The sequence below is a fragment of the Heptranchias perlo genome, chromosome 14, assembly GCF_035084215.1.
Source record: "Heptranchias perlo isolate sHepPer1 chromosome 14, sHepPer1.hap1, whole genome shotgun sequence".
Taxonomy (NCBI): domain Eukaryota; kingdom Metazoa; phylum Chordata; class Chondrichthyes; order Hexanchiformes; family Hexanchidae; genus Heptranchias; species Heptranchias perlo.
In genome coordinates, this window is record NC_090338.1 from 276,039 (window position 1) to 299,788 (window position 23,750).

The window sequence follows — 23,750 nt, forward strand, 5'->3', positions numbered from 1 at the left end:
GATCTTATTGAAACATATAAGATTGTGAAGGGTCTTGATCGGGTGGATGCAGTAAGGATGTTCCTAAAGATGGGTGAAACTAGAACTAGGGGGCATAATCTTAGAATAAGGGGCTGCTCTTTCAAAACTGAGATGAGGAGAAACTTCTTCACTCAGAGGGTGGTCGGTCTGTGGAATTTGCTGCCCAAGGAAGCTGTGGAAGCTACATCATTAGATAAATTTAAAACAGAAATAGACAGTTTCCCAGAAGTAAAGGGAATTAGGGGTTATGGGGAGCGGGCAGGAATTTGGACATGAAGCTGAGTTCGGATCGGTCAATGCCCTGTGGGTGGCGGAGAGGGCCCAGGGGCTATGTGGCCGGGTCCTGCTCCGACTTCTTGTGTTCTTTAGATTTGTGGTTGGGATCAGATCAGCCATGATCTTATTGAATGGCGGAGCAGGCTCGAGGGGCCGATTGGCCTACTCCTGCTCCAATTTCTTATGTTCTTATGTTCTTATGTTCTTATCGCCCCGAATGTTTAATCCGTCTATCGCCCCGAATGTTTAATCCGTCTATCGCCCCGAATGTTTAATCCGTCTATCGCCCCGAATGTTTAATCCGTCTATCGCCCCGAATGTTTAATCCGTCTATCGCCTCGAATGTTTAATCCGTCTATCGCCCCGAATGTTTAATCCGTCTATCGCCCCGAATGTTTAATCCGTCTATCGCCCCGAATGTTTAATCCGTCTATCGCCCCGAATGATTAATCCGTCTATCGCCTCGAATGTTTAATCCGTCTATCGCCCCGAATGTTTAATCCGTCTATCGCCCCGAATGTTTAATCCGTCTATCGCCCCGAATGTTTAATCCGTCTATCGCCCCGAATGTTTAATCCGTCTATCGCCCCGAATGTTTAATCCGTCTATCGCCCCGAATGTTTAATCCGTCTATCGCCCCGAATGTTTAATCCGTCTATCGCCCCGAATGTTTAATCCGTCTATCGCCCCGAATGTTTAATCCGTCTATCGCCCCGAATGTTTAATCCGTCTATCGCCCGGAATGTTTAATCCGTCTATCGCCCCGAATGTTTAATCCGTCTATCGCCCCGAATGTTTAATCCGTCTATCGCCTCGAATGTTTAATCCGTCTATCGCCCCGAATGTTTAATCCGTCTATCGCCCCGAATGTTTAATCCGTCTATCGCCCCGAATGTTTAATCCGTCTATCGCCTCGAATGTTTAATCCGTCTATCGCCCCGAATGTTTAATCCGTCTATCGCCCCGAATGTTTAATCCGTCTCTCGCCCCGAATGATTAATCCGTCTATCGCCCCGAATGTTTAATCCGTCTATCGCCCCGAATGTTTAATCCGTCTATCGCCCCGAATGTTTAATCCGTCTATCGCCCCGAATGTTTAATCCGTCTATCGCCCCGAATGTTTAATCCGTCTATCGCCTCGAATGATTAATCCGTCTATCGCCCCGAATGTTTAATCCGTCTATCGCCTCCAATGTTTAATCCGTCTATCGCCCCGAATGTTTAATCCGTCTATCGGCCCGAATGTTTAATCCGTCTATTGCCCCGAATGTTTAATCCGTCTATCGCCCCGAATGTTTAATCCGTCTATCGCCCCGAATGATTAATCCGTCTATCGCCTCGAATGTTTAATCCGTCTATCGCCCCGAATGTTTAATCCGTCTATCGCCCCGAATGTTTAATCCGTGTATCGCCCCGAATGTTAAATCCGTCTATTGCCCCGAATGTTTAATCCGTCTATCGCCCCGAATGTTTAATCCGTCTATCACCCCGAATGTTTAATCCGTCTATCGCCTCCAATGTTTAATCCGTCTATCGCCCCGAATGTTTAATCCGTCTATCGGCCCGAATGTTTAATCCGTCTATCGCCCCGAATGTTTAATCCGTCTATCGCCTCGAATGATTAATCCGTCTATCGCCCCGAATGTTTAATCCGTCTATCGCCTCCAATGTTTAATCCGTCTATCGCCCCGAATGTTTAATCCGTCTATCGGCCCGAATGTTTAATCCGTCTATCGCCTCGAATGATTAATCAGTCTATCGCCCCGAATGTTAAATCCGTCTATTGCCCCGAATGTTTAATCCGTCTATCGCCCCGAATGTTTAATCCGTCTATCGCCTCCAATGTTTAATCCGTCTATCACCTCGAATGTTTAATCCGTCTATCGCCTCGAATGTTTAATCCGTCTATCGCCCCGAATGTTTAATCCGTCGATCGCCTCGAATGTTTAATCCGTCTATCGCCTCGAATGATTAATCCGTCTATCGCCCCGAATGTTTAATCCGTCTATCGCCTCGAATGATTAATCCGTCTATCGCCCCGAATGTTTAATCCGTCTATCGCCTCCAATGTTTAATCCGTCTATTGCCCCGAATGTTTAATCCGTCTATCGCCCCGAATGTTTAATCCGTCTATCGCCTCCAATGTTTAATCCGTCTATCACCTCGAATGTTTAATCCGTCTATCGCCTCGAATGTTTAATCCGTCTATCGCCCCGAATGTTTAATCCGTCTATCGCCTCGAATGTTAAATCCGTCTGTTGCCCCGAATGTTTAATCCGTCTATCGCCCCGAATGTTTAATCCGTCTATCGCCTCCAATGTTTAATCCGTCTATCGCCTCCAATGTTTAATCCGTCTATCGCCCCGAATGTTTAATCCGTCTATCGCCTCGAATGTTTAATCCGTCTATCGCCTCGAATGATTAATCCGTCTATCGCCCCGAATGTTTAATCCGTCTATCGCCCCGAATGTTAAATCCGTCTATTGCCCCGAATGTTTAATCCGTCTATCGCCCCGAATGTTTAATCCGTCTATCGCCCCGAATGTTTAATCCGTCTATCGCCCCGAATGTTTAATCCGTCTATCGCCCCGAATGATTAATCCGTCTATTGCCCCGAATGTTTAATCCGTCTATCGCCTCCAATGTTTAATCCGTCTATCGCCTCCAATGTTTAATCCGTCTCTCGCCCCGAATGATTAATCCGTCTATCGCCCCGAATGTTTAATCCGTCTATTGCCCCGAATGTTTAATCCGTCTATCGCCCCGAATGTTTAATCCGTCTATCGCCTCCAATGTTTAATCCGTCTATCGCCCTGAATGTTTAATCTGTCTATCGCCTCCAATGTTTAATCCGTCTATCGCCCTGAATGTTTAATCCGTCTATCGCACTGAATGTTTTATCCGTCGATCGCCTCGAATGTTTAATCCGTCTATCGGCCCGAATGTTTAATCCGTCTATCGCCCTGAATGTTTAATCCGTCTATCGCCCCGAATGTTTAATCCGTCTATCGCCCCGAATGATTAATCCGTCTATCGCCCCGAATGTTTAATCCGTCTATCGCCCCGAATGTTTAATCCGTCTATCGCCCCGAATGTTTAATCCGTCTATCGCCTCGAATGATTAATCCGTCTATCGCCCCGAATGTTTAATCCGTCTATCGCCTCGAATGATTAATCCGTCTATCGCCCCGAATGTTTAATCCGTCTATCGCCCCGAATGTTAAATCCGTCTATTGCCCCGAATGTTTAATCCGTCTATCGCCCCGAATGTTTAATCCGTCTATTGCCCCGAATGTTTAATCCGTCTATCGCCCCGAATGTTTAATCCGTCTATCGCCCCGAATGTTTAATCCGTCTATCACCTCGAATGTTTAATCCGTCTATCGCCCCGAATGTTTAATCCGTCTATCGCCTCCAATGTTTAATCCGTCTATCGCCTCCAATGTTTAATCCGTCTCTCGCCCCGAATGTTTAATCCGTCTATCGCCCCGAATGTTAAATCCGTCTGTTGCCCCGAATGTTTAATCCGTCTATCGCCCCGAATGTTTAATCCGTCTATCGCCTCCAATGTTTAATCCGTCTATCGCCCCGAATGTTTAATCCGTCTATCGCCTCGAATGTTTAATCCGTCTATCGCCTCGAATGATTAATCCGTCTATCGCCCCGAATGTTTAATCCGTCTATCGCCTCGAATGATTAATCCGTCTATCGCCCCGAATGTTTAATCCGTCTATCGCCCCGAATGTTAAATCCGTCTATTGCCCCGAATGTTTAATCCGTCTATTGCCCCGAATGTTTAATCCGTCTATCGCCCCGAATGTTTAATCCGTCTATCGCCCCGAATGTTTAATCCGTCTATCGCCCCGAATGATTAATCCGTCTATTGCCCCGAATGTTTAATCCGTCTATCGCCCCGAATGTTTAATCCGTCTATCGCCCCGAATGTTTAATCCGTCTATCGCCCTGAATGTTTAATCCGTCTATTGCCCCGAATGTTTAATCCGTCTATCGCCTCCAATGTTTAATCCGTCTATCGCCTCCAATGTTTAATCCGTCTCTCGCCCCGAATGATTAATCCGTCTATCGCCCCGAATGTTTAATCCGTCTATTGCCCCGAATGTTTAATCCGTCTATCGCCCCGAATGTTTAATCCGTCTATCGCCTCCAATGTTTAATCCGTCTATCGCCCTGAATGTTTAATCCGTCTATCGCCTCCAATGTTTAATCCGTCTATCGCCCTGAATGTTTAATCCGTCTATCGCCCTGAATGTTTAATCCGTCTATTGCCCCGAATGTTTAATCCGTCTATCGCCCCGAATGTTTAATCCGTCTATCGCCTCCAATGTTTAATCCGTCTATCGCCCTGAATGTTTAATCCGTCTATCGCCTCCAATGTTTAATCCGTCTATCGCACTGAATGTTTTATCCGTCGATCGCCTCGAATGTTTAATCCGTCTATCGGCCCGAATGTTTAATCCGTCTATCGCCCCGAATGTTTAATCCGTCTATCGCCCCGAATGTTTAATCCGTCTATCGCCCCGAATGTTAAATCCGTCTATTGCCCCGAATGTTTAATCCGTCTATCGCCTCCAATGTTTAATCCGTCTATCGCCTCCAATGTTTAATCCGTCTATCGCCCCGAATGTTTAATCCGTCTATCGCCTCGAATGTTTAATCCGTCTATCGCCTCGAATGATTAATCCGTCTATCGCCCCGAATGTTTAATCCGTCTATCGCCACGAATGATTAATCCGTCTATCGCCCCAAATGTTAAATCCGTCTATTGCCCCGAATGTTTAATCCGTCTATCGCCCCGAATGTTTAATCCGTCTGTCGCCCCCAATGTTTAATCCTTCTATCGCCCCGAATGTTTAATCCGTCTATCATCTCGAATGATTAATCCGTCTATCGCCCCGAATGTTTAATACGTCTATCGCCCCGAATGTTTCATCCGTCTATCGCCCCGAATGTTTAATCCGTCCATCGCCCCGAATGTTTAATCCGTCTATCGCCTCGAATGATTAATCCGTCTATCGCCTCGAATGATTAATCCGTCTATCGCCTCGAATGTTTAATCCGTCTATCGCCTCGAATGTTTAATCCGTCTATCGCCCCGAATGTTTAATCCGTCTCTCGCCCCGAATGTTTAATCCGTCTATCGCCCCGAATGTTTAATCCGTCTATCGTCCCGAATGTTTAATCCGTCTATCGCCTCGAATGATGAATCCGTCTATCGCCCCGAATGTTTAATCCGTCTATCGCCCCGAATGTTTAATCCGTCTATCGCCCTGAATGTTTAATCCGTCTATCGCCCCGAATGATTAATCCGTCGATTGCCCTGAATGTTTAATCCGTCTATCGCCCCGAATGTTTAATCCGTCTATCGCCTCGAATGATTAATCCGTCTATCGCCTCGAATGTTTAATCCGTCTATCGCCTCCAATGTTTAATCCGTCTATCGCCCCGAATGTTTAATCCGTCTATCGCCCCGAATGTTTAATCCGTCTATCGCCCCGAATGATTAATCCGTCTATCGCCCCGAATGTTTAATCCGTCTATCGCCCCGAATGATTAATCCGTCTATCGCCTCGAATGATTAATCCGTCTATCGCCCCGAATGTTTAATACGTCTATCGCCCCGAATGTTTAATCCGTCTATCGCCCCGAATGTTTAATCCGTCTATCGCCCCGAATGTTTAATACGTCTATCGCCCCGAATGTTTAATACGTCTATCGCCCCGAATGTTTAATACGTCTATCGCCCCGAATGTTTAATCCGTCTATCACCCCGAATGTTTAATCCGTCTATCGCCCCGAATGTTTAATCCGTCTATCGCCCCGAATGTTTAATCCGTCTATTGCCCCGAATGTTTAATCCGTCTATCGCCCCGAATGTTTAATCCGTCTATCGCCCCGATTGTTTAATCCGTCTATCGCCCCGAATGTTTAATCCGTCTATCGTCCCGAATGTTTAATCCGTCTATCGCCTCGAATGATTAATCCGTCTATCGCCCCGAATGTTTAATCCGTCTATCGCCCCGAATGTTTAATCCGTCTATCGCCCCGAATGTTTAATCCGTCTATCGCCCTGAATGTTTAATCCGTCTATCGCCCCGAATGATTAATCCGTCGATTGCCCTGAATGTTTAATCCGTCTCTCGCCTCGAATGATTAATCCGTCTATCGCCCCGAATGTTTAATACGTCTATCGCCCCGAATGTTTAATCCGTCTATCGCCCCGAATGTTTAATCCGTCTATTGCCCCGAATGTTTAATCCGTCTATCGCCCCGAATGTTTAATCCGTCTATCGCCCCGAATGTTTAATCCGTCTATCGCCCTGAATGTTTAATCCGTCTATTGCCCCGAATGTTTAATCCGTCTATCGCCTCCAATGTTTAATCCGTCTATCGCCTCCAATGTTTAATCCGTCTCTCGCCCCGAATGATTAATCCGTCTATCGCCCCGAATGTTTAATCCGTCTATTGCCCCGAATGTTTAATCCGTCTATCGCCCCGAATGTTTAATCCGTCTATCGCCTCCAATGTTTAATCCGTCTATCGCCCTGAATGTTTAATCCGTCTATCGCCTCCAATGTTTAATCCGTCTATCGCCCTGAATGTTTAATCCGTCTATCGCCCTGAATGTTTAATCCGTCTATTGCCCCGAATGTTTAATCCGTCTATCGCCCCGAATGTTTAATCCGTCTATCGCCTCCAATGTTTAATCCGTCTATCGCCCTGAATGTTTAATCCGTCTATCGCCTCCAATGTTTAATCCGTCTATCGCACTGAATGTTTTATCCGTCGATCGCCTCGAATGTTTAATCCGTCTATCGGCCCGAATGTTTAATCCGTCTATCGCCCCGAATGTTTAATCCGTCTATCGCCCCGAATGTTTAATCCGTCTATCGCCCCGAATGTTAAATCCGTCTATTGCCCCGAATGTTTAATCCGTCTATCGCCTCCAATGTTTAATCCGTCTATCGCCTCCAATGTTTAATCCGTCTATCGCCCCGAATGTTTAATCCGTCTATCGCCTCGAATGTTTAATCCGTCTATCGCCTCGAATGATTAATCCGTCTATCGCCCCGAATGTTTAATCCGTCTATCGCCACGAATGATTAATCCGTCTATCGCCCCAAATGTTAAATCCGTCTATTGCCCCGAATGTTTAATCCGTCTATCGCCCCGAATGTTTAATCCGTCTGTCGCCCCCAATGTTTAATCCTTCTATCGCCCCGAATGTTTAATCCGTCTATCATCTCGAATGATTAATCCGTCTATCGCCCCGAATGTTTAATACGTCTATCGCCCCGAATGTTTCATCCGTCTATCGCCCCGAATGTTTAATCCGTCCATCGCCCCGAATGTTTAATCCGTCTATCGCCTCGAATGATTAATCCGTCTATCGCCTCGAATGATTAATCCGTCTATCGCCTCGAATGTTTAATCCGTCTATCGCCTCGAATGTTTAATCCGTCTATCGCCCCGAATGTTTAATCCGTCTCTCGCCCCGAATGTTTAATCCGTCTATCGCCCCGAATGTTTAATCCGTCTATCGTCCCGAATGTTTAATCCGTCTATCGCCTCGAATGATGAATCCGTCTATCGCCCCGAATGTTTAATCCGTCTATCGCCCCGAATGTTTAATCCGTCTATCGCCCTGAATGTTTAATCCGTCTATCGCCCCGAATGATTAATCCGTCGATTGCCCTGAATGTTTAATCCGTCTATCGCCCCGAATGTTTAATCCGTCTATCGCCTCGAATGATTAATCCGTCTATCGCCTCGAATGTTTAATCCGTCTATCGCCCCGAATGTTTAATCCGTCTATCGCCCCGAATGTTTAATCCGTCTATCGCCCCGAATGTTTAATCCGTCTATCGCCCCGAATGATTAATCCGTCTATCGCCCCGAATGTTTAATCCGTCTATCGCCCCGAATGATTAATCCGTCTATCGCCTCGAATGATTAATCCGTCTATCGCCCCGAATGTTTAATACGTCTATCGCCCCGAATGTTTAATCCGTCTATCGCCCCGAATGTTTAATCCGTCTATCGCCCCGAATGTTTAATACGTCTATCGCCCCGAATGTTTAATACGTCTATCGCCCCGAATGTTTAATACGTCTATCGCCCCGAATGTTTAATCCGTCTATCACCCCGAATGTTTAATCCGTCTATCGCCCCGAATGTTTAATCCGTCTATCGCCCCGAATGTTTAATCCGTCTATTGCCCCGAATGTTTAATCCGTCTATCGCCCCGAATGTTTAATCCGTCTATCGCCCCGATTGTTTAATCCGTCTATCGCCCCGAATGTTTAATCCGTCTATCGTCCCGAATGTTTAATCCGTCTATCGCCTCGAATGATTAATCCGTCTATCGCCCCGAATGTTTAATCCGTCTATCGCCCCGAATGTTTAATCCGTCTATCGCCCCGAATGTTTAATCCGTCTATCGCCCTGAATGTTTAATCCGTCTATCGCCCCGAATGATTAATCCGTCGATTGCCCTGAATGTTTAATCCGTCTCTCGCCTCGAATGATTAATCCGTCTATCGCCCCGAATGTTTAATACGTCTATCGCCCCGAATGTTTAATCCGTCTATCGCCCCGAATGTTTAATCCGTCTATTGCCCCGAATGTTTAATCCGTCTATCGCCCCGAATGTTTAATCCGTCTATCGCCCCGATTGTTTAATCCGTCTATCGCCCCGAATGTTTAATCCGTCTATTGCCCCGAATGTTTAATCCGTCTATCGCCCCGATTGTTTAATCCGTCTATCGCCCCGAATGTTTAATCCGTCTATCGCCCCGAATGTTTAATCCGTCTATCGCCCCGAATGTTTAATCCGTCTATCGCCCCGAATGTTTAATCCGTCTATCGCCTCGAATGTTTAATCCGTCTATCGCCCCGAATGTTTAATCCGTCTATCGCCCCGAATGTTTAATCCGTCTATCGCCCCGAATGTTTAATCCGTCTATCACCTCGAATGTTTAATCCGTCTATCGCCCCGAATGTTTAATCCGTCTATCGCCCCGAATGTTTAATCCGTCTATCGCCCCGAATGTTTAATCCGTCTATCGCCCCGAATGTTTAATCCGTCTATCGCCCCGAATGTTTAATCCGTCTATCGCCCAGAATGTTTAATCCGTCTATCGCCCCGAATGTTTAATCCGTCTATCGCCCCGAATGTTTAATCCGTCTATCGCCCCGAATGTTTAATCCGTCTATCGCCTCGAATGTTTAATCCGTCTATCGCCTCGAATGATTAATCCGTCTATCGCCCCGAATGTTTAATCCGTCTATCGCCCCGAATGTTTAATCCGTCTATCGCCTCGAATGTTTAATCCGTCTATCGCCCCGAATGTTTAATCCGTCTATCGCCTCGAATGATTAATCCGTCTATCGCCCCGAATGTTTAATCCGTCTATCGCCCCGAATGTTAAATCCGTCTATTGCCCCGAATGTTTAATCCGTCTATCGCCCCGAATGTTTAATCCGTCTATTGCCCCGAATGTTTAATCCGTCTATCGCCCCGAATGTTTAATCCGTCTATCGCCCCGAATGTTTAATCCGTCTATCGCCCCGAATGATTAATCCGTCTATCGCCCCGAATGTTTAATCCGTCTATTGCCCCGAATGTTTAATACGTCTATCGCCTCCAATGTTTAATCCGTCTATCGCCTCCAATGTTTAATCCGTCTCTCGCCCCGAATGATTAATCCGTCTATCGCCCCGAATGTTTAATCCGTCTCTTGCCCCGAATGTTTAATCCGTCTATCGCCCCGAATGTTTAATCCGTCCATCGCCTCCAATGTTTAATCCGTCTATCGCCCTGAATGTTTAATCCGTCTATCGCCTCCAATGTTTAATACGTCTATCGCACTGAATGTTTAATCCGTCTATCGCCTCGAATGTTTAATCCGTCTATCGGCCCGAATGTTTAATCCGTCTATCGCCCTGAATGTTTAATCCGTCTATCGCCCCGAATGTTTAATCCGTCTATCGCCCCGAATGTTAAATCCGTCTATTGCCCCGAATGTTTAATCCGTCTATCGCCCCGAATGTTTAATCCGTCTATCGCCTCCAATGTTTAATCCGTCTATCGCCTCCAATGTTTAATCCGTCTATCGCCCCGAATGTTTAATCCGTCTATCGCCTCGAATGTTTAATCCGTCTATCGCCTCGAATGATTAATCCGTCTATCGCCCCGAATGTTTAATCCGTCTATCGCCTCGAATGATTAATCCGTCTGTCGCCCCGAATGTTAAATCCGTCTATAGCCCCGAATGTTTAATCCGTCTATCGCCCCGAATGTTTAATCCGTCTATCGCCCCGAATGTTTAATCCGTCTATCGCCCCGAATGTTTAATCCGTCTATCGCCCCGAATGATTAATCCGTCGATTGCCCGGAATGTTTAATCCGTCTATCGCCTCGAATGTTAAATCCGTCTATCGCCTCGAATGATTAATCCGTCTATCGCCCCGAATGTTTAATCCGTCTATCGCCCCGAATGTTAAATCCGTCTATCGCCTCGAATGATTAATCCGTCTATCGCCCCGAATGTTTAATACGTCTATCGCCCCGAATGTTTCATCCGTCTATCGCCCCGAATGTTTAATCCGTCTATCGCCCCGAATGTTTAATCCGTCTATCGCCCCGAATGTTTAATCCGTCTATCGCCTCGAATGATTAATCCGTCTATCGCCTCGAATGTTTAATCCGTCTATCGCCTCGAATGTTTAATCCGTCTATCGCCTCGAATGATTAATCCGTCTATCGCCCCGAATGTTTAATCCGTCTATCGCCCCGAATGTTTAATCCGTCTATCGCCCCGAATGTTTAATCCGTCTATCGCCTCCAATGTTTAATCCGTCTATCGCCTCCAATGTTTAATCCGTCTATCGCCCCGAATGTTTAATCCGTCTATCGCCTCGAATGTTTAATCCGTCTATCGCCTCGAATGATTAATCCGTCTATCGCCCCGAATGTTTAATCCGTCTATCGCCTCGAATGATTAATCCGTCTATCGCCCCGAATGTTAAATCCGTCTATTGCCCCGAATGTTTAATCCGTCTATCGCCCCGAATGTTTAATCCGTCTATCGCCCCGAATGATTAATCCGTCGATTGCCCTGAATGTTTAATCCGTCTATCGCCTCGAATGTTAAATCCGTCTATCGCCTCGAATGATTAATCCGTCTATCGCCCCGAATGTTTAATCCGTCTATCGCCCCGAATGTTAAATCCGTCTATCGCCTCGAATGATTAATCCGTCTATCGCCCCGAATGTTTAATCCGTCTATCGCCTCGAATGTTTAATCCGTCTATCGCCTCGAATGATTAATCCGTCTATCGCCCCGAATGTTTAATCCGTCTATCGCCCCGAATGTTTAATCCGTCTATCGCCCCGAATGTTTAATCCGTCTATCGTCCCGAATGTTTAATCCGTCTATCGCCTCGAATGATTAATCCGTCTATCGCCCCGAATGTTTAATCCGTCTATCGCCCCGAATGTTTAATCCGTCTATCGCCCTGAATGTTTAATCCGTCTATCGCCCCGAATGATTAATCCGTCGAATGCCCTGAATGTTTAATCCGTCTATCGCCCCGAATGTTTAATCCGTCTATCGCCTCGAATGATTAATCCGTCTATCGCCTCGAATGTTTAATCCGTCTATTGCCCCGAATGTTTAATCCGTCTATCGCCCCGAATGTTTAATCCGTCTATCGCCTCGAATGATTAATCCGTCTATCGCCCCGAATGTTAAATCCGTCTATCGCCCCGAATGTTTAATCCGTCTATCGCCCCGAATGTTTAATCCGTCTATCGTCCCGAATGTTTAATCCGTCTATCGCCTCGAATGATTAATCCGTCTATCGCCCCGAATGTTTAATCCGTCTATCGCCCCGAATGTTTAATCCGTCTATCGCCCCGAATGTTTAATCCGTCTATCGCCCCGAATGATTAATCCGTCGATTGCCCTGAATGTTTAATCCGTCTATCGCCTCGAATGATTAATCCGTCTATCGCCCCGAATGTTTAATCCGTCTATCGCCCCGAATGTTTAATCCGTCTATCGCCCCGAATGTTTAATCCGTCTATCGCCCCGAATGATTAATCCGTCGATTGCCCTGAATGTTTAATCCGTCTATCGCCTCGAATGATTAATCCGTCTATCGCCCCGAATGTTTAATCCGTCTATCGCCCCGAATGTTTAATCCGTCTATTGCCCCGAATGTTTAATCCGTCTATCGCCCCGAATGTTTAATCCGTCTATCGCCCCGATTGTTTAATCCGTCTATCGCCCCGAATGTTTAATCCGTCTATCGCCCTGAATGTTTAATCCGTCTATCGCCCTGAATGTTTAATACGTCTATCGCCCCGAATGTTTAATCCGTCTATCGCCCCGAATGTTTAATCCGTCTATTGCCCCGAATGTTTAATCCGTCTATCGCCCCGAATGTTTAATCCGTCTATCGCCCCGATTGTTTAATCCGTCTATCGCCCCGAATGTTTAATCCGTCTATCGCCCTGAATGTTTAATCCGTCTATCGCCCTGAATGTTTAATCCGTCTATCGCCCCGAATGTTTAATCCGTCTATCGCCCCGAATGTTTAATCCGTCTATCGCCTCGAATGTTTAATCCGTATATCGCCCCGAATGTTTAATCCGTCTATCGCCCCGAATGTTTAATCCGTCTATCGCCCCGAATGTTTAATCCGTCTATCGCCTCGAATGTTTAATCCGTCTATCGCCTCGAATGTTTAATCCGTATATCGCCCCGAATGTTTAATCCGTCTATCGCCCCGAATGTTTAATCCGTCTATCGCCTCGAATGTTTAATCCGTCGATAGCCCCGAATGTTTAATCCGTCTGTCGCCCCGAATGTTTAATCCGTCGATAGCCCCGAATGTTTAATCCGTCTATCGCCCTGAATGTTTAATCCGTCTATCACCTCGAATGTTTAATCCGTCTATCGCCCCGAATGTTTAATCCGTCTATCGCCTCGAATGTTTAATCCGTCTATCGCCCCGAATGTTTAATCCGTCTATCGCCCCGAATGTTTAATCCGTCTATCGCCCCGAATGTTTAATCCGTCTATCGCCCCGAATGTTTAATCCGTCTCTCGCCTCGAATGTTTAATCCGTCTATCGCCCCGAATGTTTAATCCGTCTATCGCCCCGAATGTTTAATCCGTCTATCGCCTCGAATGTTTAATCCGTCGATCGCCCCGAATGTTTAATCCGTCTATCGCCTCGAATGTTTAATCCGTCTATCTCCTCGAATGTTTAATCCGTCTATCGCCTCGAATGTTTAATCCGTCTATCGCCTCGAATGTTTAATCCGTCTATCGCCTCGAATGTTTAATCCGTCTATCGCCCCGAATGTTTAATCCGTCTATCGCCCCGAATGTTTAATCCGTCTATCGCCCCGAATGTTTAATCCGTCTCTCGCCTCGAATGTTTAATCCGTCTATCGCCCCGAATGTTTAATCCGTCTATCGCCCCGAATGTTTAATCCGTCTCTCGCCCCGAATGTTTAATCCATCTCTCGCCCCGAATGTTTAATCCGTCTATCGCCTCGAATGTTTAATCCGTCTATCGCCCCCAATGTTGAATCCATCTATCGCCCCGAATGTTTAATCCGTCTATCGCCCCCAATGATTAATCCGTCTATCGCCCCGAATGTTTAATCCGTCTATCGCCCCGAATGTTTAATCCGTCTATCGCCCCGAATGTTTAATCCGTCTATCGCCCCGAATGTTTAATCCGTCTATCGCCTCGAATGTTTAATCCGTCTATCGCCCCGAATGTTTAATCCGTCTATCGCCCCGAATGTTTAATCCGTCTATCGCCCCGAATGTTTAATCCGTCTATCGCCTCGAATGTTTAATCCGTCTATCGCCCCGAATGTTTAATCCGTCTATCGCCTCGAATGTTTAATCCGTCTATCGCCCCGAATGTTTAATCCGTCTATCGCCCCGAATGTTTAATCCGTCTATCGCCCCGAATGTTAAATCCGTCTATTGCCCCGAATGTTTAATCCGTCTATCGCCCCGAATGTTTAATCCGTCTATCGCCTCCAATGTTTAATCCGTCTATCGCCTCCAATGTTTAATATGTCTATCGCCCCGAATGTTTAATCCGTCTATCGCCTCGAATGTTTAATCCGTCTATCGCCTCGAATGATTAATCCGTCTATCGCCCCGAATGTTTAATCCGTCTATCGCCTCGAATGATTAATCCGTCTATCGCCCCGAATGTTAAATCCGTCTATTGCCCCGAATGTTTAATCCGTCTATCGCCCCGAATGTTTAATCCGTCTATCGCCCCCAATGTTTAATCCGTCTATCGCCCCGAATGTTTAATCCGTCTATCGCCTCGAATGATTAATCCGTCTATCGCCCCGAATGTTTAATACGTCTATCGCCCCGAATGTTTCATCCGTCTATCGCCCCGAATGTTTAATCCGTCTATCGCCTCGAATGTTTAATCCGTCTATCGCCTCGAATGTTTAATCCGTCTATCGCCTCGAATGTTTAATCCGTCTATCGCCTCGAATGATTAATCCGTCTATCGCCCCGAATGTTTAATCCGTCTATCACCTCGAATGTTTAATCCGTCTATCGCCTCGAATGTTTAATCCGTCTATCGCCTCGAATGATTAATCCGTCTATCGCCTCGAATGTTTAATCCATCTATCGCCCCGAATGTTTAATCCGTCTATCGCCCCGAATGTTTAATCCGTCTATCGTCCCGAATGTTTAATCCGTCTATCGCCTCGAATGATTAATCCGTCTATCGCCCCGAATGTTTAATCCGTCTATCGCCCCGAATGTTTAATCCGTCTATCGCCCTGAATGTTTAATCCGTCTATCGCCCCGAATGATTAATCCGTCGATTGCCCTGAATGTTTAATCCGTCTATCGCCCCGAATGTTTAATCCGTCTATCGCCTCGAATGATTAATCCGTCTATCGCCTCGAATGTTTAACCGTCTATCGCCCCGAATGTTTAATCCGTCTATCGCCCCGAATGTTTAATCCGTCTATCGCCCCGAATGTTTAATCCGTCTATCGTCCCGAATGTTTAATCCGTCTATCGCCTCGAATGATTAATCCGTCTATCGCCCCGAATGTTTAATCCGTCTGTCGCCCCGAATGTTTAATCCGTCTATCGCCCCGAATGTTTAATCCGTCTATCGCCCCGAATGATTGATCCGTCGATTCCCCTGAATGTTTAATCCGTCTATCGCCTCGAATGATTAATCCGTCTATCGCCCCGAATGTTTAATACGTCTATCGCCCCGAATGTTTAATCCGTCTATCGCCCCGAATGTTTAATCCGTCTATCGCCTCGAATGTTTAATCCGTCTATCGCCCTGAATGTTTAATCCGTCTATCGCCCTGATTGTTTAATCCGTCTATCGCCCTGAATGTTTAATCCGTCTATCGCCCCGAATGTTTAATCCGTCTATCGCCCCGAATGTTTAATCCGTCTATCGCCCCGAATGTTTAATCCGTCCATCGCCTCGAATGTTTAATCCGTCTATCGCCCCGAATGTTTAATCCGTCTATCGCCCCGAATGTTTAATCCGTCTATCGCCTCGAATGTTTAATCCGTCGATTGCCCCGAATGTTTAATCCGTCTATCGCCCCGAATGTTTAATCCGTCTATCGCCCCGAATGTTTAATCCGTCTATCGCCCCGAATGTTTAATCCGTCTATCGCCCTGAATGTTTAATCCGTCTATCACCTCGAATGTTTAATCCGTCTATCGCCCCGAATGTTTAATCCGTCTATCACCTCGAATGTTTAATCCGTCTATCGCCCCGAATGTTTAATCCGTCTATCGCCTCGAATGTTTAATCCGTCTATCGCCCCGAATGTTTAATCCGTCTATCGCCCCGAATGTTTAATCCGTCTATCGCCCCGAATGTTTAATCCGTCTATCGCCCCGAATGTTTAATCCGTCTATCGCCCCGAATGTTTAATCCGTCTATCGCCCCGAATGTTTAATCCGTCTATCGCCTCGAATGTTTAATCCGTCTATCGCCTCGAATGATTAATCCGTCTATCGCCCCGAATGTTAAATCCGTCTATCGCCCCGAATGTTTAATCCGTCTATTGCCCCGAATGTTTAATCCGTCTATCGCCTCCAATGTTTAATCCGTCTATCGCCTCCAATGTTTAATCCGTCTATCGCCCCGAATGATTAATCCGTCTATCGCCCCGAATGTTTAATCCGTCTATTGCCCCGAATGTTTAATCCGTCTATCGCCCCGAATGTTTAATCCGTCTATCGCCTCCAATGTTTAATCCGTCTATCGCCCCGAATGTTTAATCCGTCTATCGCCCCGAATGTTTAATCCGTCTATCGCCTCCAATGTTTAATCCGTCTATCGCCCCGAATGTTTAATCCGTCTATCGCCTCGAATGATTAATCCGTCTATCGCCCCGAATGTTTAATCCGTCTATCGCCCCGAATGTTTAATCCGTCTATCGCCCTGAATGTTTAATCCGTCTATCGCCCCGAATGATTAATCCGTCGATTGCCCTGAATGTTTAATCCGTCTATCGCCCCGAATGTTTAATCCGTCTCTCGCCTCGAATGATTAATCCGTCTATCGCCTCGAATGTTTAATCCGTCTATTGCCCCGAATGTTTAATCCGTCTATCGCCTCCAATGTTTAATCCGTCTATCGCCTCCAATGTTTAATCCGTCTCTCGCCCCGAATGATTAATCCGTCTATCGCCCCGAATGTTTCATCCGTCTATTGCCCCGAATGTTTAATCCGTCTATCGCCCCGAATGTTTAATCCGTCTATCGCCTCCAATGTTTAATCCGTCTATCGCCCTGAATGTTTAATCCATCGATCGCCTCCAATGTTTAATACGTCTATCGCACTGAATGTTTAATCCGTCTATCGCCTCGAATGTTTAATCCGTCTATCGCCCCGAATGTTTAATCCGTCTATCGCCCCGAATGTTAAATCCGTCTATCGCCCCGAATGTTTAATCCGTCTATCGCCTCCAATGTTTAATCCGTCTATCGCCTCCATTGTTTAATCCGTCTATCGCCCCGAATGTTTAATCCGTCTATCGCCTCGAATGATTAATCCGTCTATCGCCCCGAATGTTTAATCCGTCTATCGCCTCGAATGATTAATCCGTCTATCGCCCCGAATGTTAAATCCGTCTATCGCCCCGAATGTTTAATCCGTCTATCGCCCCCAATGTTTAATCCGTCTATCGCCCCGAATGTTTAATCCGTCTATCGCCCTGAATGTTTAATCCGTCTATCGCCTCGAATGTTTAATCCGTCTATCGCCCCGAATGTTTAATCCGTCTATCGCCCCCAATGTTTAATCCGTCTATCACCTCGAATGTTTAATCCGTCTATCGCCCCCAATGTTTAATCCGTCTATCACCTCGAATGTTTAATCCATCTATCGCCCCCAATGTTTAATCCGTGTATCGCCCCGAATGTTTAATCCGTCTATCGCCCCCAATGTTTAATCCGTCTATCGCCCCGAATGTTTAATCCGTCTGTCGCCCCCAATGTTTAATCCGTCTATCGCCCCGAATGTTTAATCCGTCTATCGCCCCGAATGTTTAATCCGTCTATCGCCCCGAATGTTTAATCCGTCTATCGCCTCCAATGTTTAATCCGTCTATCGCCTCCAATGTTTAATATGTCTATCGCCCCGAATGTTTAATCCGTCTATCGCCTCGAATGTTTAATCCGTCTATCGCCTCGAATGATTAATCCGTCTATCGCCCCGAATGTTTAATCCGTCTATCGCCTCGAATGATTAATCCGTCTATCGCCCCGAATGTTAAATCCGTCTATTGCCCCGAATGTTTAATCCGTCTATCGCCCCGAATGTTTAATCCGTCTATCGCCCCCAATGTTTAATCCGTCTATCGCCCCGAATGTTTAATCCGTCTATCGCCTCGAATGATTAATCCGTCTATCGCCCCGAATGTTTAATACGTCTATCGCCCCGAATGTTTCATCCGTCTATCGCCCCGAATGTTTAATCCGTCTATCGCCTCGAATGTTTAATCCGTCTATCGCCTCGAATGTTTAATCCGTCTATCGCCTCGAATGATTAATCCGTCTATCGCCCCGAATGTTTAATCCGTCTATCACCTCGAATGTTTAATCCGTCTATCGCCTCGAATGTTTAATCCGTCTATCGCCTCGAATGATTAATCCGTCTATCGCCTCGAATGTTTAATCCGTCTATCGCCCCGAATGTTTAATCCGTCTATCGCCCCGAATGTTTAATCCGTCTATCGTCCCGAATGTTTAATCCGTCTATCGCCTCGAATGATTAATCCGTCTATCGCCCCGAATGTTTAATCCGTCTATCGCCCCGAATGTTTAATCCGTCTATCGCCCTGAATGTTTAATCCGTCTATCGCCCCGAATGATTAATCCGTCGATTGCCCTGAATGTTTAATCCGTCTATCGCCCCGAATGTTTAATCCGTCTATCGCCTCGAATGATTAATCCGTCTATCGCCTCGAATGTTTAACCGTCTATCGCCCCGAATGTTTAATCCGTCTATCGCCCCGAATGTTTAATCCGTCTATCGCCCCGAATGTTTAATCCGTCTATCGTCCCGAATGTTTAATCCGTCTATCGCCTCGAATGATTAATCCGTCTATCGCCCCGAATGTTTAATCCGTCTGTCGCCCCGAATGTTTAATCCGTCTATCGCCCCGAATGTTTAATCCGTCTATCGCCCCGAATGATTGATCCGTCGATTCCCCTGAATGTTTAATCCGTCTATCGCCTCGAATGATTAATCCGTCTATCGCCCCGAATGTTTAATACGTCTATCGCCCCGAATGTTTAATCCGTCTATCGCCCCGAATGTTTAATCCGTCTATCGCCCCGAATGTTTAATCCGTCTATCGCCTCGAATGTTTAATCCGTCGATTGCCCCGAATGTTTAATCCGTCTATCGCCCCGAATGTTTAATCCGTCTATCGCCCCGAATGTTTAATCCGTCTATCGCCCCGAATGTTTAATCCGTCTATCGCCCTGAATGTTTAATCCGTCTATCACCTCGAATGTTTAATCCGTCTATCGCCCCGAATGTTTAATCCGTCTATCACCTCGAATGTTTAATCCGTCTATCGCCCCGAATGTTTAATCCGTCTATCGCCTCGAATGTTTAATCCGTCTATCGCCCCGAATGTTTAATCCGTCTATCGCCCCGAATGTTTAATCCGTCTATCGCCCCGAATGTTTAATCCGTCTATCGCCCCGAATGTTTAATCCGTCTATCGCCCCGAATGTTTAATCCGTCTATCGCCCCGAATGTTTAATCCGTCTATCGCCTCGAATGTTTAATCCGTCTATCGCCTCGAATGATTAATCCGTCTATCGCCCCGAATGTTAAATCCGTCTATCGCCCCGAATGTTTAATCCGTCTATTGCCCCGAATGTTTAATCCGTCTATCGCCTCCAATGTTTAATCCGTCTATCGCCTCCAATGTTTAATCCGTCTATCGCCCCGAATGATTAATCCGTCTATCGCCCCGAATGTTTAATCCGTCTATTGCCCCGAATGTTTAATCCGTCTATCGCCCCGAATGTTTAATCCGTCTATCGCCTCCAATGTTTAATCCGTCTATCGCCCCGAATGTTTAATCCGTCTATCGCCCCGAATGTTTAATCCGTCTATCGCCTCCAATGTTTAATCCGTCTATCGCCCCGAATGTTTAATCCGTCTATCGCCCCGAATGTTTAATCCGTCTATCGCCTCGAATGATTAATCCGTCTATCGCCCCGAATGTTTAATCCGTCTATCGCCCTGAATGTTTAATCCGTCTATCGCCCCGAATGATTAATCCGTCGATTGCCCTGAATGTTTAATCCGTCTATCGCCCCGAATGTTTAATCCGTCTCTCGCCTCGAATGATTAATCCGTCTATCGCCTCGAATGTTTAATCCGTCTATTGCCCCGAATGTTTAATCCGTCTATCGCCTCCAATGTTTAATCCGTCTATCGCCTCCAATGTTTAATCCGTCTCTCGCCCCGAATGATTAATCCGTCTATCGCCCCGAATGTTTCATCCGTCTATTGCCCCGAATGTTTAATCCGTCTATCGCCCCGAATGTTTAATCCGTCTATCGCCTCCAATGTTTAATCCGTCTATCGCCCTGAATGTTTAATCCGTCGATCGCCTCCAATGTTTAATACGTCTATCGCACTGAATGTTTAATCCGTCTATCGCCTCGAATGTTTAATCCGTCTATCGCCCCGAATGTTTAATCCGTCTATCGCCCCGAATGTTAAATCCGTCTATCGCCCCGAATGTTTAATCCGTCTATCGCCTCCAATGTTTAATCCGTCTATCGCCTCCATTGTTTAATCCGTCTATCGCCCCGAATGTTTAATCCGTCTATCGCCTCGAATGATTAATCCGTCTATCGCCCCGAATGTTTAATCCGTCTATCGCCTCGAATGATTAATCCGTCTATCGCCCCGAATGTTAAATCCGTCTATCGCCCCGAATGTTTAATCCGTCTATCGCCCCCAATGTTTAATCCGTCTATCGCCCCGAATGTTTAATCCGTCTATCGCCCTGAATGTTTAATCCGTCTATCGCCTCGAATGTTTAATCCGTCTATCGCCCCGAATGTTTAATCCGTCTATCGCCCCCAATGTTTAATCCGTCTATCACCTCGAATGTTTAATCCGTCTATCGCCCCCAATGTTTAATCCGTCTATCACCTCGAATGTTTAATCCATCTATCGCCCCCAATGTTTAATCCGTGTATCGCCCCGAATGTTTAATCCGTCTATCGCCCCCAATGTTTAATCCGTCTATCGCCCCGAATGTTTAATCCGTCTGTCGCCCCCAATGTTTAATCCGTCTATCGCCCCGAATGTTTAATCCGTCTATCGCCCCGAATGTTTAATCCGTCTATCGCCTCCAATGTTTAATCCGTCTATCGCCCCGAATGTTTAATCCGTCTATCGCCCCCAATGTTTAATCCGTCTATCTCCCCGAATGTTTAATCCGTCTATCGCCCCGAATGTTTAATCCGTCTATCGCCCCGAATGTTTAATCCGTCTATCACCTCGAATGTTTAATCCGTCGATCGCCCCGAATGTTTAATCCGTCTATCACCTCGAATGTTTAATCCGTCTATCGCCCCCAATGTTTAATCCGTCTATCGAATCGAATGTTTAATCCGTCTATCGCCCCGAATGTTTAATCCGTCTATCGCCCCGAATGTTTAATCCGTCTATCGCCCCGAATGTTTAATCCGTCTATCGCCCCGAATGTTTAATCCGTCTATCGCCTCGAATGTTTAATCCGTCTATCGCCTCGAATGTTTAATCCGTCTATCGCCTCGAATGTTTAATCCGTCTATCGCCTCGAATGTTTAATCCGTCTATCGCCCCGAATGTTTAATCCGTCTATCGCCCTGAATGTTTAATCCGTCTCTCGCCCTGAATGTTTAATCCGTCTATCGCCCCGAATGTTTAATCCGTCTATCGCCCCCAATGTTTAATCCGTCTATCGCCCCGAATGTTTAATCCGTTTCTCGCCCTGAATGTTTAATCCGTCTATCGCCCCGAATGTTTAATCCGTCTATCGCCCCCAATGTTTAATCCGTCTATCGCCTCGAATGTTTAATCCGTCTATCGCCCCCAATGTTTAATCCGTCTATCGAATCGAATGTTTAATCTGTCTATCGCCCCGAATGTTTAATCCGTCTATCGCCCCGAATGTTTAATCCGTCTATCGCCCCCAATGTTTAATCCGTCTATCGCCTCGAATGTTTAATCCGTCTGTCGCCTCGAATGTTTAATCCGTCTATCGCCCCCAATGTTTAATCCGTCTATCGAATCGAATGTTTAATCTGTCTATCGCCCCGAATGTTTAATCCGTCTATCGCCCCGAATGTTTAATCCGTCTATCGCCCCCAATGTTTAATCCGTCTATCGCCCCGAATGTTTAATCCGTCTATCGCCCCGAATGTTTAATCCGTCTATCGCCCCGAATGTTTAATCCGTCTATCGCCTCGAATGTTTAATCCGTCTATCGCCCCGAATGTTTAATCCGTCTATCGCCCCGAATGTTTAATCCGTCTATCGCCTCGAATGTTTAATCCGTCTATCGCCCCAAATGTTTAATCCGTCTATCGCCCCGAATGTTTAATCCGTCTGTCGCCCCCAATGTTTAATCCGTCTATCGCCCCGAATGTTTAATCCGTCTATCGCCCCCAATGTTTAATCCGTCTATCGCCTCGAATGTTTAATCCGTCTATCGCCTCGAATGTTTAATCCGTCTATCGCCTCGAATGTTTAATCCGTCTATCACCTCGAATGTTTAATCCGTCTATCGCCTCGAATGTTTAATCCGTCTATCGCCCCGAATGTTTAATCCGTCTATCACCTCGAATGTTTAATCCGTCTATCGCCCCGAATGTTTAATCCGTCTATCGCCTCGAATGTTTAATCCGTCTATCGCCTCGAATGTTTAATCCGTCTATCGCCCGGAATGTTTAATCCGTCTATCGCCCCGAATGTTTAATCCGTCTATTGCCCCGAATGTTTAATCCGTCTATCGCCCCGAATGTTTAATCCGTCTATCGCCTCGAATGTTTAATCCGTCTATCACCTCGAATGTTTAATCCGTCTATCACCTCGAATGTTTAATCCGTCTATCGCCCTGAATGTTTAATCCGTCTATCGCCCCGAATGTTTAATCCGTCTATCACCTCGAATGTTTAATCCGTCTATCACCTCGAATGTTAAATCCGTCTATTGCCCCGAATGTTTAATCCGTCTATCGCCCCGAATGTTTAATCCGTCTATCGCCTCGAATGTTTAATCCGTCTATCGCCTCGAATGTTTAATCCGTCTATCGCCTCGAATGTTTAATCCGTCTATCGCCTCGAATGTTTAATCCGTCTATCGCCCCGAATGTTTAATCCGTCTATCGCCCCGAATGTTTAATCCGTCTATCGCCCCGAATGTTTAATCCGTCTATCGCCCCGAATGTTTAATCCGTCTATCGCCCCGAATGTTAAATCCGTCTATCGCCCGGAATGTTTAATCCGTCTATCGCCCCGAATGTTTAATCCGTCTATCGCCCCGAATGTTTAATCCGTCTATCGCCCCGAATGTTTAATCCGTCTATCGCCCCGAATGTTTAATCCGTCTATCGCCCCGAATGTTTAATCCGTCTATCGCCTCGAATGTTTAATCCGTCTATCGCCCCGAATGTTTAATCCGTCTATCGCCCCGAATGTTTAATCCGTCTATCGCCCCGAATGTTAAATCCGTCTATCGCCCGGAATGTTTAATCCGTCTATCGCCCCGAATGTTTAATCCGTCTATCGCCCGGAATGTTTAATCCGTCTATAGCCCCGAATGTTAAATCCGTCTATTGCCCCGAATGTTTAATCCGT